Below are 12,765 nucleotides of genomic sequence, written 5' to 3' on the forward strand. Positions count from 1 at the left end.
CCGAAGACAATGTGGCTTGTGAGAGCAGGTGTGTGTCCTTGTGTATGTTTCTAAGACCCCGTTTACAACTTATCGGTAGGTTTTGTACTTGACTAGTCTGCATCCCCTATACAGAGACCCTTTCATTAATACTTGGCTGTCCCTGACAGCCTGCACCATTAGAAACTGCACTGTCAAGGTTTTAGAAAACAGGCCTTTCTGTTTGACCTTACATGACACTCGTCTCTGCACGCAGACCTTTCTGCCTGACCTCACATGACAGTTGTTTTTTTGCCAAACTGCTCCATGTTCACCATGCCTCTGTATTACAACCATTGTATTTTTCTACAGCTATCCACTGGTGGATTTTAGTCGGCAACCTGTTGGTGGTGTGACAATTCTGGTCCACTCTCGGATCACCATCCTCTTTAGTTGAACTGGGCGTGGATATTGAGGAAATAACATAAAATGTTAGCAATTCCTGGAATTTCTAAATCATATCCTTTGCATAGTCCATTTAAAATATCAGCCTCTAACCAGAAAAAGTTCATGGCACTAGAGGGCTCTCGTGGTGAAAAACGGTCACTTAAAAACGTAAACACTGGTAACATCTTTAAAAATGTTAAGGATTTGTGAAAATTAATGAAGAAAGAAATTATGTTTTGAAAGCGAGTGGCAAAACAGTGGGCTCTTTGTAAATCACCAGTGGCCCGCACAAAAACAGGCCGGCAGTGGATCACCGGACTTCTGCTATCTTGGTAACACAATGGACATGCATCTAACACCAACATTGTTCGGATTGGTCAAGAATTCAAAAATGTTTTAAACAAGAGGTCTGATCAAATAAATAAGGTTAAGTACTTTTGTTTCATTGATAAAGGGGGGGGGGGGGTTCTGCCATGAAAAGTTTGGGAACCACAGGGTCTTTGCTAAATGACTCATCCATACATTTTACTGTCGTAATAGGCTACCTCATGATGGCGTGTTTTGTCAGTCTGAATTTCCCATAATTCACTAGGGATAGGCTGTTTTGTGTAGCATAACCCAACATTCTGATACACTGTTACAGTACTGTTAAAGTTTGTTTTACAAATGAAAAAAGATCACCAGTTGTGCTGTAGTCGACAAGAAGCGATCTCTTTCATTTCAATTTTAAGTTTCCATTTCTCAGTTGATGTTTCGCCTGCTTCAGGGAAACCACCCCTACACCAGATTTTCGTTTTTTAACCACTAGTTAGTACAATTACGTTCATATAAGACCCAGAAATTACTGATTTAATCAGGATAATTAATAATCAGTTCATGTTTTTTTTGCATTTCAGCAGAAATAGCCTAGATATCTCTGGAGTCGTTTGAGACGTTTGGCCATAGTCAGCTCGTTTTTAGTCACTTGTATTTGCTACTTTGAAAAACATCTTCATTACAAAGGACATGCGATAAGTCTGAAAACATGAAATTCTTTTTGTGAGATTAGCACTTCATTTTACCCTTACGATAAAAATATTGGGTTAAAAAAAGTTTGAAACAAATGCATTTAATTTAGTCAAACTATGTATGCTATTCAATCTTCTGTTTATTTCAAATGCTTTCAAACATAAAGGCCATCTCCCAAGACCGCTGTCAAGCTACAAAGCCCCATATCCAAAGGACAAAAATGGGATTGTGTGATGCTTACATGTTATGACAGGTCTTGTCCCTACGGCAGATCAAGATTGCGTGTTTGTGGGCATGGGTGTTTCTGAAGAAATGAAAGGCACAAGACCGATCAGTTTCGCTTTCCATTCATTACCAGACTAAATGAAGATGCCTATTATTACCAAGGTCACTTGCTACAGTGTCATCGCAGATGAACGTGTTCAAGTGTCTGCAAAATCAATCAACCACACACGCAAAGTAAGTGGAAATCTTTTTAAAGAAAGGAAAGTAAAACCTGGAAGAATTATTTATGGCATGTAGCCTATGGAATATGATTGTAAATCCTAATCCGTTCCATTTCTCAGTTGATGTTACACCTGCGTTTTTGAACCACTGGTAAATTGACGTTCATATTAGACCCAGAAATTACTGATTTAATTAGGCTAATTTATGATCAGTTCATGGATATATGTTATTGCATTACTGCAGAAATAGCCTAGATAAATCTGTATGCGTTTGAGAAGTTTGGACATGTTTGGAACCCCCTTCATTACAAAAGACACGCGAAAAGTCTGAAAACATGAAATTGTTGTTTTTGTGAAATTAGCACTTAATTTTGCCAGTAACATTACATGTTTAGCTTTCTTTATATAACCATCATTTTCATAGATTATGTAAAATTATTTTCATGCTACACAAGGATGCATTAAGGAACCGGTGTTTTTTTCCTTCTCTTATTTTATAGGTCTCTACTATACCCAAGACCTGTCTCATATATGATGGTAAAAGGTTATCGGTTGTGTGAAGCAAATGCATGTGTAATACTGTTTAGAATTAGTTTGTGTGTGTGTTAAATGTAAAGTGTGACACTGAAAAATGTATTGTACGCTCTCCTGGTTGGATTCATGTATACAGCAACTGTCCATTTGTGTGTCTAACTCTCTCTCTCTCCCTCTCCCTCTTTCTCTCTCTATCTCTCTCTCTATGAATCCCTCTCCCTCTCTCTCACTCTCTCTCCCGTCCTCCCTCCCTCCCTCTCTTCCTCTCTCCCCCCTCTATCTCTCCCTCCCTTCCTCTATCTCCCTCTCTTCTTCCCTCCCTCCCTCTCTCTCTGCGTCTCTCTCTCTCGCTCTCTTTCCATCTCTCTCTGACTGAGCCTCATGGCATCACAACGCCTTATGGCAACATGACAATGGCGAAAGCCTATCAGTCACTCAGGCCTCTGGCCTGGATTCTTTCTCTCTACCTCCCTCTCCCTATGACTCCCTCTCTCTCCCTCTCTCTATGAGTCCCTCTCTCTCTCTCCCTCCCTCTCTGTCTATGAGTCCCTCTCCTCTCCTACATCTCTCTCTCTCTATCTCTCTCCATCTCTCTCTGCCTCTGCCTCACGGCATCACAACGCCTTATGGCAACATACAAACTGGCGATAAGCCTCAGTCACTATCAGGCCTCTGGGCTGGATTCCTGTGTTGTGCTGCACAATCGTTGGAATCCGCCAGTGGTTTCCTGAGAATCCAGATGTCCTCTGAACAGAACCATGGGCTAAGTCCTCCTCTTTCTCTAATTTCTTTACATACATTACATTATTTACATTGCAGATATTTTAAATAGATATTTAGACATTCCGTATGAAAACTAGTGATTTATCTGCCTTTGCTTGCTGTCTGTCCAGGACAAACCTAGGGCATCCTCAGGCATCCAGAGGTCAGACGGTACTTCCTGCCATGAGATGGAATGGGTAAGCCACACAGCCACAGCTGGCCAGTCTGCGATTCTGGTGAAATCAAATGACACACCTGCCTTCAGTGCTCCTGAAGCAATGTGTTGATTGGCTGGAATTGCTTATGGCTCACTCTGAGCCACTGTATGTTTCCCATCCACAGAGCCAGGACTGTGTACTGTGTACAGGACTGTGTAGGAACACCAGAGGTTTTTTTTTTATTTAGCACACACAGAGAACTGACAGCTACAGGACTGTGAGGGTCAATTAGCTGAATTTGTCAAAGTGTACTGAATTACAGTCGTAGACCCCACCTTTAATGAGTGCATTTTTTCTTTACTGAGAGGATACATTTTTTTTTTTCTGCAGGACTCAGGTATCTGTCAAGTGTCAACTCATGTTTACCCACTGAAGCAGTCATCTGCAGGTGATCTGGATGACATCGTTGACATGGTCCAGAGGATGTGCCTGAGTGAGGAGATGGACTGGGTGCGTGTCCACATAGAGCCCCTTACTGTTGGGTTACAACCACATACACACTGAGACACTTGACCACTGAAACTACTCTAGACTCTCATTCTGTCCATTAAGATGCATTGTTATGTAGGTGACTCGCATATAGTTCTGCTCGTTCAGCTTTGTGTTGAATCTGCTTGCACATTTCTGATCAGACACCTCAGATGAATCCTGTAGATGACCTCACCCAATCATTCCAGAGTTTGCACTTGGCTGACACGGAGGAGGAGGAGGAGGAGGAGGAGGAGGAGGAGGAGCAGGAGATGGACTGGGTATGCAGATTTAAAACAGCTCTTCAGTCCGTCCCATAAATATACTGGGTTATCCCTTGATTTTGTTTAGATGTCAAAGGATGCCTCCACTGCCTCGATATAATCTCTCCAGTGTAAATAGTTTCAATTGTACATATTTAAATGTCTGCATTAGTATGTCAAATGCAAAATATAGTAAACTATAACAAAGATGTCATCCAAACAAGGGGGGGGGGCTCTGAATACAGTAGAATACACAGTATATTTAGATAGTTAGGCTAGTTACTGTTTGTTATGACATGTATGTACTGTCAAATGTCTGGCCAGGACAAACCCAGGGCATCCGAGGGCATCCAGAGGTCAGACGGTATTTCCTGCCATGAGATGGAATGGGTAAGCCACACAGCCACAGCTGCGCAGTCGGCGATTCTGGTGAAATCAAATGACACACCTGCCTTCAGTGCTCCTGAAGCAATGTGTTGATTGGCTGGAATTGCTTATGGCTCACTCTGAGCCACTGTATGTTTCCCATCTACAGAGCCAGGACTGTGTACTGTGTACAGGACTGTGTAGGAACACCAGAGGGTATTTTTTTAGCACACACACAGAACTGACAGCTACAGGACTGTAAGGAGCAATTAGCTGAATTTGTTGAATTACAGTTGCAGACCCCACCTTTAATCAAGCGCATTCTTGCTGTAATGAGAGGATAAATCATTTCTTTCTGCAGATGTCAAAGGATGCCTCCACTGGCTTGATAGAATCTCTCCAGTGCCTGACACTGGGATCAGCTGAAGAGGAGATGGTGGAGATTGCTTAATGAGACAGTAGATTGTTTTGTTAAACTGAGGGCTGTACATTTGTAAATAGTTTTAATTGTACATATTTAAATGTCTGTATGTCTGCATTAGTAAGTCAAATGCAAAATATAATAAATTGTAACAAAGATGTCCCCCGAAGAGGGGGGGAGGTGGTGGGTGAAAAAATAAATTGTATTTAGTCAAACTATGTATGCTATCCATTCTTCTGTGTATTTCAAATGTTTTCAAACATAAAAGCCACATCCCAAGACAGCTGTCAAGCTGCAGAGCCCCATATCCAAAGGACAAAGATGGGATTGTGTGATGCTTACATGTTATGACAGGTCTTGTCCCTACGGTAGATCAGGATTGCGTGTTTGTTGGCATGGGTGTTTCTGAAGAAATGAAAGGCACAGTACCGATAAGTTGCGCTTTCGATTCATTACAAGACTTAATGAAGGTGCTTTAGGTTAGACGGTGGGTGGTACGCAGATAATCGGTGGTAACTGGTCTCTGATGGTTTTAACCAATCAGAGGCCAGAATGACTTCCGGTTACCACCGATCGTCGGATTACAAGTCAGTTGAGTATTAAGCCGGAAAGTAAAACCTGTATGTTGGAAGAGTTATTTATGTCATGTAGCCGATGTAGTGCGTTTTTGAACCACTGGTAAATTGACGTTCATATTAGACACTGAAATTACTAATTTAATTAGGCTAATTAATGATCAGTTCATGGATAGATGTTATTGCATTACTGCAGAAATAGCCTAGATAAATCTGTAGTCGTTTGAGAAGTTTGGACATGCTCAGTTGTTTTTTAGCCACTTGCTCCTTTGATACTTTGAAACCCCCTTCATTACAAAAGACATACAAAAGTCTAAAAACATGAAATTCTCTTTGTGACATTAGCACTTCATTTTGCCAGTAACATTCCATGTTTAGCTTTCTTTATATAACCACAATTTTCATAGATTACGTAAAATGATCTGCATGCTTCACAAGGAGGAACCAGAAGGAACCAGTGTTTGTTGCATTCTCTATAGGTCTCCACTATACCCAAGACCTGTCTCATATATGATGGTAAAAGGTTATCGTTTGCGTGAAGGAAATGCATGTGTAATACTGTTTAGAATTAGTTTGTGTGTGTGTTAAATGTAAAGTGTGACACTGAACAATGTCTATACAAATACATTACGTTCTCCTGGTTGGATTAATGTATACAGCAACTGTCCATTTGTGTGTCTAACTCTCTCTCTCCCTCCCTCTCTCTCTCTCTATGAATCCCTCTCTCTATCTTTCGCTCTCTCTATGAATCCCTCACTCGCTCTCTCTCCCTCCCACCCCCCTCTCTCTCACTCTCCCTCCCACCCTCTCTCTCTCCCTCTCTCTCTCCTTCCGTTTCTCTCTCTCACTCCTTCTCTCTCTATCTATATCTATCTCCCTCCCTCCCTCTCTCTCTCTCTCCCTCAATCTCTCTCTCTCTTTCTCTCTCTGACTGAGCCTCATGGCATCACTATAACTTAGGGGTCGGCATGACATCCGGTTTCAATACACATTCTCTGGCCATACGTTTTTCCTACCGACAGTGTCCCTTACGTGACCTCGCAACAACTAGGCCTACATGGAGAATGGATAGGTCTACTAAAAATAACTAATGATAATAAACCATGTGGATGAGCCCATTGGTGGTCTTTTTTAATCATTTCATTATTTTAATGAAGTCTATCTTAGCCCCCTGGGCAAACTTGCGAAATCGGCAGGGGTTCAAATACTTATTTTCCCCACTGTACATACAGAAGGTAATGTAGAAGCTGTTGCATAGATACATTTCTTAAGGATATGATGCTCACAACATCTAGCCATTCAAATACATGTTCATAGCACATTTATGACCCTGGATTTGACCTCCCTGGTTAATATCTTTGGCATCTTCGGACTTCTGACCTTCCCTCCTCACCATCATGCATGACTGGGTCCCTTAAATCCACCTTCAAACTAACACATGCAATACTTTGAAAAAATAAATGAAACTATTTGCCAGTTGTCTTGTCAATCGATTGATAAGAAAAGCAATTATGTGGGTTTCTCTTCAGCTCTGAAATCGCAACCACAAACCATGTGTATAAACCTTTAAAGCTCTAAAGGACCTTCCTTCATATTTTGCTTCCTAGTTTATACAATTTGGCTGCCCTAAAGTTTGGTCGAAGCTTTTCCCTCCCCCAAAGATGCACACTTGTCAACCTGAGATGCTTAATCATTATTGTAAAGTTATATTTTTCAAGCATATACGTCTGTATACCTATGACATGACATTTTTTTGTTTAAAATCTATGACCATTTTAAAGCCGTTCAAATAAAATGTGTGACTATGTTTATTACTCACTTTATTTCCTTGTTTTGTTATTATTCACTCAGAAACCTTGGGAAATCCATATAAAATTGCCTGTCTGTAGTTTGTCTGTTTATACGGTAGCTCTTGCTACTGATATGCCTTACCATAGCAAAGTGCATTTCCTCTAAGCGCATCACATTATAGCAGTCTGAGAAATCATGGATTTATACACACACCATCTTCACCAGGAGACCAAATGAAGTGAACCGTCCGTCTTGGTCAGGGACAGATAGGAGAGTGTTGGGGACACGTGCACGTGGAGAACATGCAAACTCTACACAGAAAGTAATATGAGAAAAAATAACGGTATATGTTCAAAAGTGAAAGTGCACCTTTCCACTTTAAATTCTCAGAAAATAGCATTAGCATTAATAGCATCAGCCTTATCTAACCCATAAGGACTTGCAAGTCATGTCAAAATAAATCATTCGGTATGGTCAGTCATGACTGTTCCAGAAGCTGATGAATTCTCTGAATCCTCGAATGTTGTGGCTACACTCAACAAACAAGAGCTTCTGCCAGCAACAGACAGAGTATCTCACAAAGAAGCAGTTTTAAAAATATATCAAAGCATTTCCAGCTTGCAATTTTCAAAAACTGAACAGTTGAAGAAATTGCTGTTAAGGGTAACGGTGGAAGTCAAGATGAGACCTTGCAGACCAAGAACACTTTGAATCAAAACTGCACATCGGCCGGTCAGAAAGGCCATACCAATGTGCAGCACAGCTTGCCCATTATTGTCTAACTAAATGGACCATCCTTCAAATTCATGTCTGAAGTATGCAAAGTAAATTCTAAATAACCAAGGGGTAATTTTGGATATAAGTGCCTTGAGCAGACAATGTGAAATTGTGTTATTTGGCCACAATCACCACATGTGGGGTTTTTTTACAAAAAAAGAAGGAGGATTTGATAAAATAGAAACCCCTTGACAACAGTTAAACATGTGGGTGGATCTATTCTGTTTTGAATTGCTTTTAACTGTCTACTAAAATCATTTTCAAAGCAATGTCACTAAGAAGTGACTTAGTAGGTTGTCCAAACTTTTTCACAGGCCACATTTACCATTACATTTTTATCTTATCTTTTATCTTAAGTCCATAACTTGAGTTGTAAAATACCTTTACATTTTAAGAAAACTTCATTGTTTAATGTTTCTTTGCTGCAGAGGATCTATTTACTTCTTTCACTTTAAAAATCAGCAACATCTATCATTTCCGCAAGGGTGACCAAACGTTTGCATACAACTGCAATTCTTCAAAGTGTGCATTCACTCTCCTGTCAGCAGAAGACTGCTGATTTAACCCGAAAAAGTGTGTTGCTGAGGGGGGTTTACACGAAATCCCATTTCATGAGTGTTTTGTCATGTAGTCATCAGTTTGAAGTGAAGACCCTCCCCCCACCTAAGAAACACACATACCGCAAAAAAATATCTGAGCTTCAAAAGAACATTCACATGGTGAATTCACATTCACATTCATGCCATATCATGGACAGAAGGATCTTCTGTAATGAATCAGTAACAAAGAACAAGAAAAGTAATTTAAGCTTCCATTTCACCTGTCAGTGATTCCAGGCAAAACAGGCATAATTGCTGGTATAAATGATGTAAATTGATAAAAAGAACAAGAGAAGCCTTTCAAATTACAAACAGACAGGACAGAGGCTGAACTATATATATAAAGCTATTAATGAGGTCTGAATTCATGCATGTCTCTTCTCTCCAGGCAGAAATAAAGCAGAGTTTGAGACATAGAGAACAGAAGGAGAGATATACCGGTAGAGATCATTATCTAATGCCCAACAGCATATAATATAGCAAATCTATACATGTTGCACTAACATGACATTAACTTTCCAGTTAACATTCCTCTTCAGTGCATCCTATAGCCATAAGTAACTGCGTCAACTAAGCCTAGGGGCTGAGCAGGGGCGAGAGACAACAAGGCCAATCCCGGCATGGAGGTTACCCTGCCCATTTTGGTGGCGCGCCTCTCATCCCTCACTGTGATGCTTTTCCATAGGGCCACTTGGTAGATAGGTAAACAGATGCTAGTGTGAGACAAAATTAAACCAAAACCTACATTGAGGGCACTTTAGAAAGGTGTACTTAAAGGTCAAAAAACCGAAACATACACCTAGAATCTAGGCCAACCCTTAAGGGACAATTAAGAACACTCAGAACATCAGAACATCAGAAACCCATTGGTGGACTTAAAAAAAATAAAAAATAGATACACACCCGCTCTGCCCCTGTCCTGCTTAGTTGGGCCTGGGGGCTGAGCGGGTGAGAGAGACAATGCCAGACACGGCAGGGAGGCTGTCCTGCCAGACCCGGTGGCGCACCTCTTAGTTCTCTCAATCCTGTGATGCTTTCCATGGACCACTTGGTAGATAGGTAAACAGATGCTAGTGTAAGACAAAATTACATAAACCAAACAAATCTAAACACATGTAATACCCCCCTAATCAACTAAACTGGACTAAAATCTAAATAATATATTAAATAATATTCCCTTACACCTAGCCAGGCAGCCCCTCTCCCTCTCTCGCTCTCTCTCTCCCTCCCTCTCCTCTCATATCACATTGCTAATGCTTATAATAATACTGATAAAATGGCCATATTGCCTACTGTAAATCTACTACCCAAAGGTATCTCCTTATCTGTTTCTGCTGACGCTGCTGTAATCTCTCCACCCGGTCTACCCGTAGAAACCCTCTGCCAATTGCACCCACCGCCACCGCACTGCCGTACACTTACTCTACCTCATACCCTATGCTAGCATTTATATACAATATATAATATTGCCACCATCAACATGTTTCTCTGTTCCTACTCCCCTTACCCCTGTAACAGTAAACCTTTGAGCACAGTGTATACCCACTAAACTGGTCTTGTTTGTATCATGTATTTACCACCGGATGTCTGTATATATAATATGTACACCTACCAAATGCAGGATATGTACAACACCTGCTTCTGCCACACAACCCTCCCCCATCCCCCCTTCCTATCTCCACCCGGCCGACCTCAAGCAGATGGGTCCCCCCTTATGTGCCGTGGTTCTGCTTAAGGTTCCTTCCTGACTAACAGGGAGTTTTTTTATGCCCGTGTTGCCAATGTGCTTGCACTAAGGGGGTTCAGGCTCTGGGCTCTGTAAAGCGCCTAGAGACAATTGTATTGTTATGGCGCTATATAAATAAAATTGAATTGAATTGAAGTTCACAGTTCCAGCACTTCCAGAAAGGATCTTGGATAGGGCCTGAACATCAGCCTCTTTTGCAAAGAGCAGTACCCTGTCTCAACACTGGAGAGGAAATAAGAAACACCGTGCCAGTTTGGACACCTCCAACCAATAAATAGCAATTTCTGAGGGATATGCGGTTTTTAAAGTGTCTTTCCTATATGAAAAATGTATTAATTTTCCATTCTGGTTAGGCATGACTCATATATGGTTGATGCACAGGAGGGTGTATGGAAATCGAACATGCAAACTCCACACAGAAAGACCCGGGAGCCAACAGCACCCCATGCGGGAATCGAACCCAGGACCTTCTTACTGTGAGACGGGAGTGCACGCACCTGAGCTACCATGCCATGTGGCAGATGTCAAGCTAATAAGCCTGATATCCAAAGGACAAAGATCGGATCGTGTGATACTAACATGTTATGAAAGAGGTTTTGCATACTTTACTACAAGGAAAAGGTCATATACCTGAATTTCTTCCGGGTACCACGTTACCAACCAATAACCAACCACTTACTTCGTCACTTCCATACGCCATCTTAGATCAACGCGTTTGAGTTTCAGCGAAATCAAGGAACTACACACGAAAAGTAAGTGGGAATCTTTTTAAAGTAAGGAAAGTTATGACGTTCATATTAAACCCAGAAATTACTGATTTAATTAGGCTAATTAATGACCAGTTCGTAGATAGATGTTATTGCATTACTGCAGAAATAGCCTAGTCGCAGTAATTGGTAGTCGTTTGAGAAGTTTGGACATGTTCAGCTGGCTTGTAGCCACTTGCTATTTTACCACAAAACCACATGCGAATCACATTGCTATCTTACCACTTTACCACATGCGAAAAGTCTTTTTGTGAGATTAGCACTTAATTTTGCCAGTAACATGTTTAGCTTTCTTTATATGACCACAATTTTCATAGATTATGTAAGATTATTTTCATGCTGGCGCATTTAGAAACCAGCATTATTTGCATTCTCTATAGGTCTCCACTATACCCAAGACCTGTCTCAGCCAGTTAGAACAAACACGATGGTAAAAGGTTATCGTTTGCGTGAAGAAAATGCATGTGGAATACTGTTTCAAATTAGTTTGTGTCTGTGTTAAATGTAAAGTGTGACACTGAAAAATGTCTCCTGGTTGGATTCATTTATACAGCAACTGCCATTTGTATATATATAATATATATCTGCAGTTTTATTTTCTATCTTATGCTATGCATTTTATGTATTCAATTTTATAATTTGAATTATAATTATTATTTAATTTTTTTGCACTATATCTGAGTTATGTTTCTTTGATGTCTATTTTTATGTGCATGTAATTTCTTTGTGCATATTATGTATTTGCTATAAAGCACTTTGAGCTGCATTCTTTTGCATGAAAGGTGCTATATAAATAAAGTTTTATTATTATTATTATTATTATTATTATTATTTGTGTGCCTGACCCTCTCTCTCTCCCTCTCCTCTCCTATATCTCTCTCACGACAATGGCGAAAGCCTATCAGTCACTCTCAGGCCACTGGGCTGAAAAAATGTATTCAATTTAATTTTTAATTTTTTTTTGCACTATATCTGAGTTATGTTTCTTTGATGTCTATTTTTATGTGCATGTAGTTTCTTTGTGCACGTTATGTATTTGCTGTAAAGCACTTTGAGCTGCATTCTTTTGCATGAAAGGTGCTAAATAAAGTTTTATTATTATTATTGTGATTTATCTGCCTCGGCTTGCTGTCCATCCCATAACAATACTGGGCTTTCCCATGACTATTCAGTTTTTCATGTTAATATTTGTGTACTGTGTACAGGACTGTGTAGGAACACCACAGGCTTTTTTAGCAATTAGCTGAAGTGTCAAATTGTACTGAATTACAGTCGTAGACCTCACCTTTAATAAGTGCATTCTTTCTTTACTGAGAAGATAAATCTTTTTTTTTTCTGCAGGACTTGGGTATTGAGGAGATGGACTGGGTGCGTGTCCACATAGAGCCCCTTACTTTTGGGTTACAACAACATACACAACCACATCAGACAACTGACCACTGAAACTACTCTAGACTCTCATTCTGTCCATTAAGATGCATTGTTATGTAGGTGACATGCCATACAATCTGCCTGATATAGTTCAGCTCGTTCAGTTTTGTGTTGAATCTGCTTGCACATTTCTGATCAGACACCTCAGATGAATCCTGTAGATGACCTCACGCAATCATTCCAGAGT

The 12,765-nt window shown here is 40.4% G+C and overlaps 1 long non-coding RNA gene across 1 annotated transcript; it reads left to right on the forward strand.

Moving 5' to 3' along the window:
- Positions 1–1,094: 1,094 nt before the first annotated feature.
- On the forward strand, positions 1,095–6,120 carry LOC116219916. The gene is made up of 2 exons (XR_004163353.2): positions 1,095–1,872; positions 5,946–6,120. It is a non-coding gene; the product is annotated as an uncharacterized LOC116219916 (long non-coding RNA).
- The last annotated feature ends 6,645 nt before the right edge of the window (positions 6,121–12,765 follow it).

This window comes from Clupea harengus, chromosome 26, assembly GCF_900700415.2.
Source record: "Clupea harengus chromosome 26, Ch_v2.0.2, whole genome shotgun sequence".
Taxonomy (NCBI): domain Eukaryota; kingdom Metazoa; phylum Chordata; class Actinopteri; order Clupeiformes; family Clupeidae; genus Clupea; species Clupea harengus.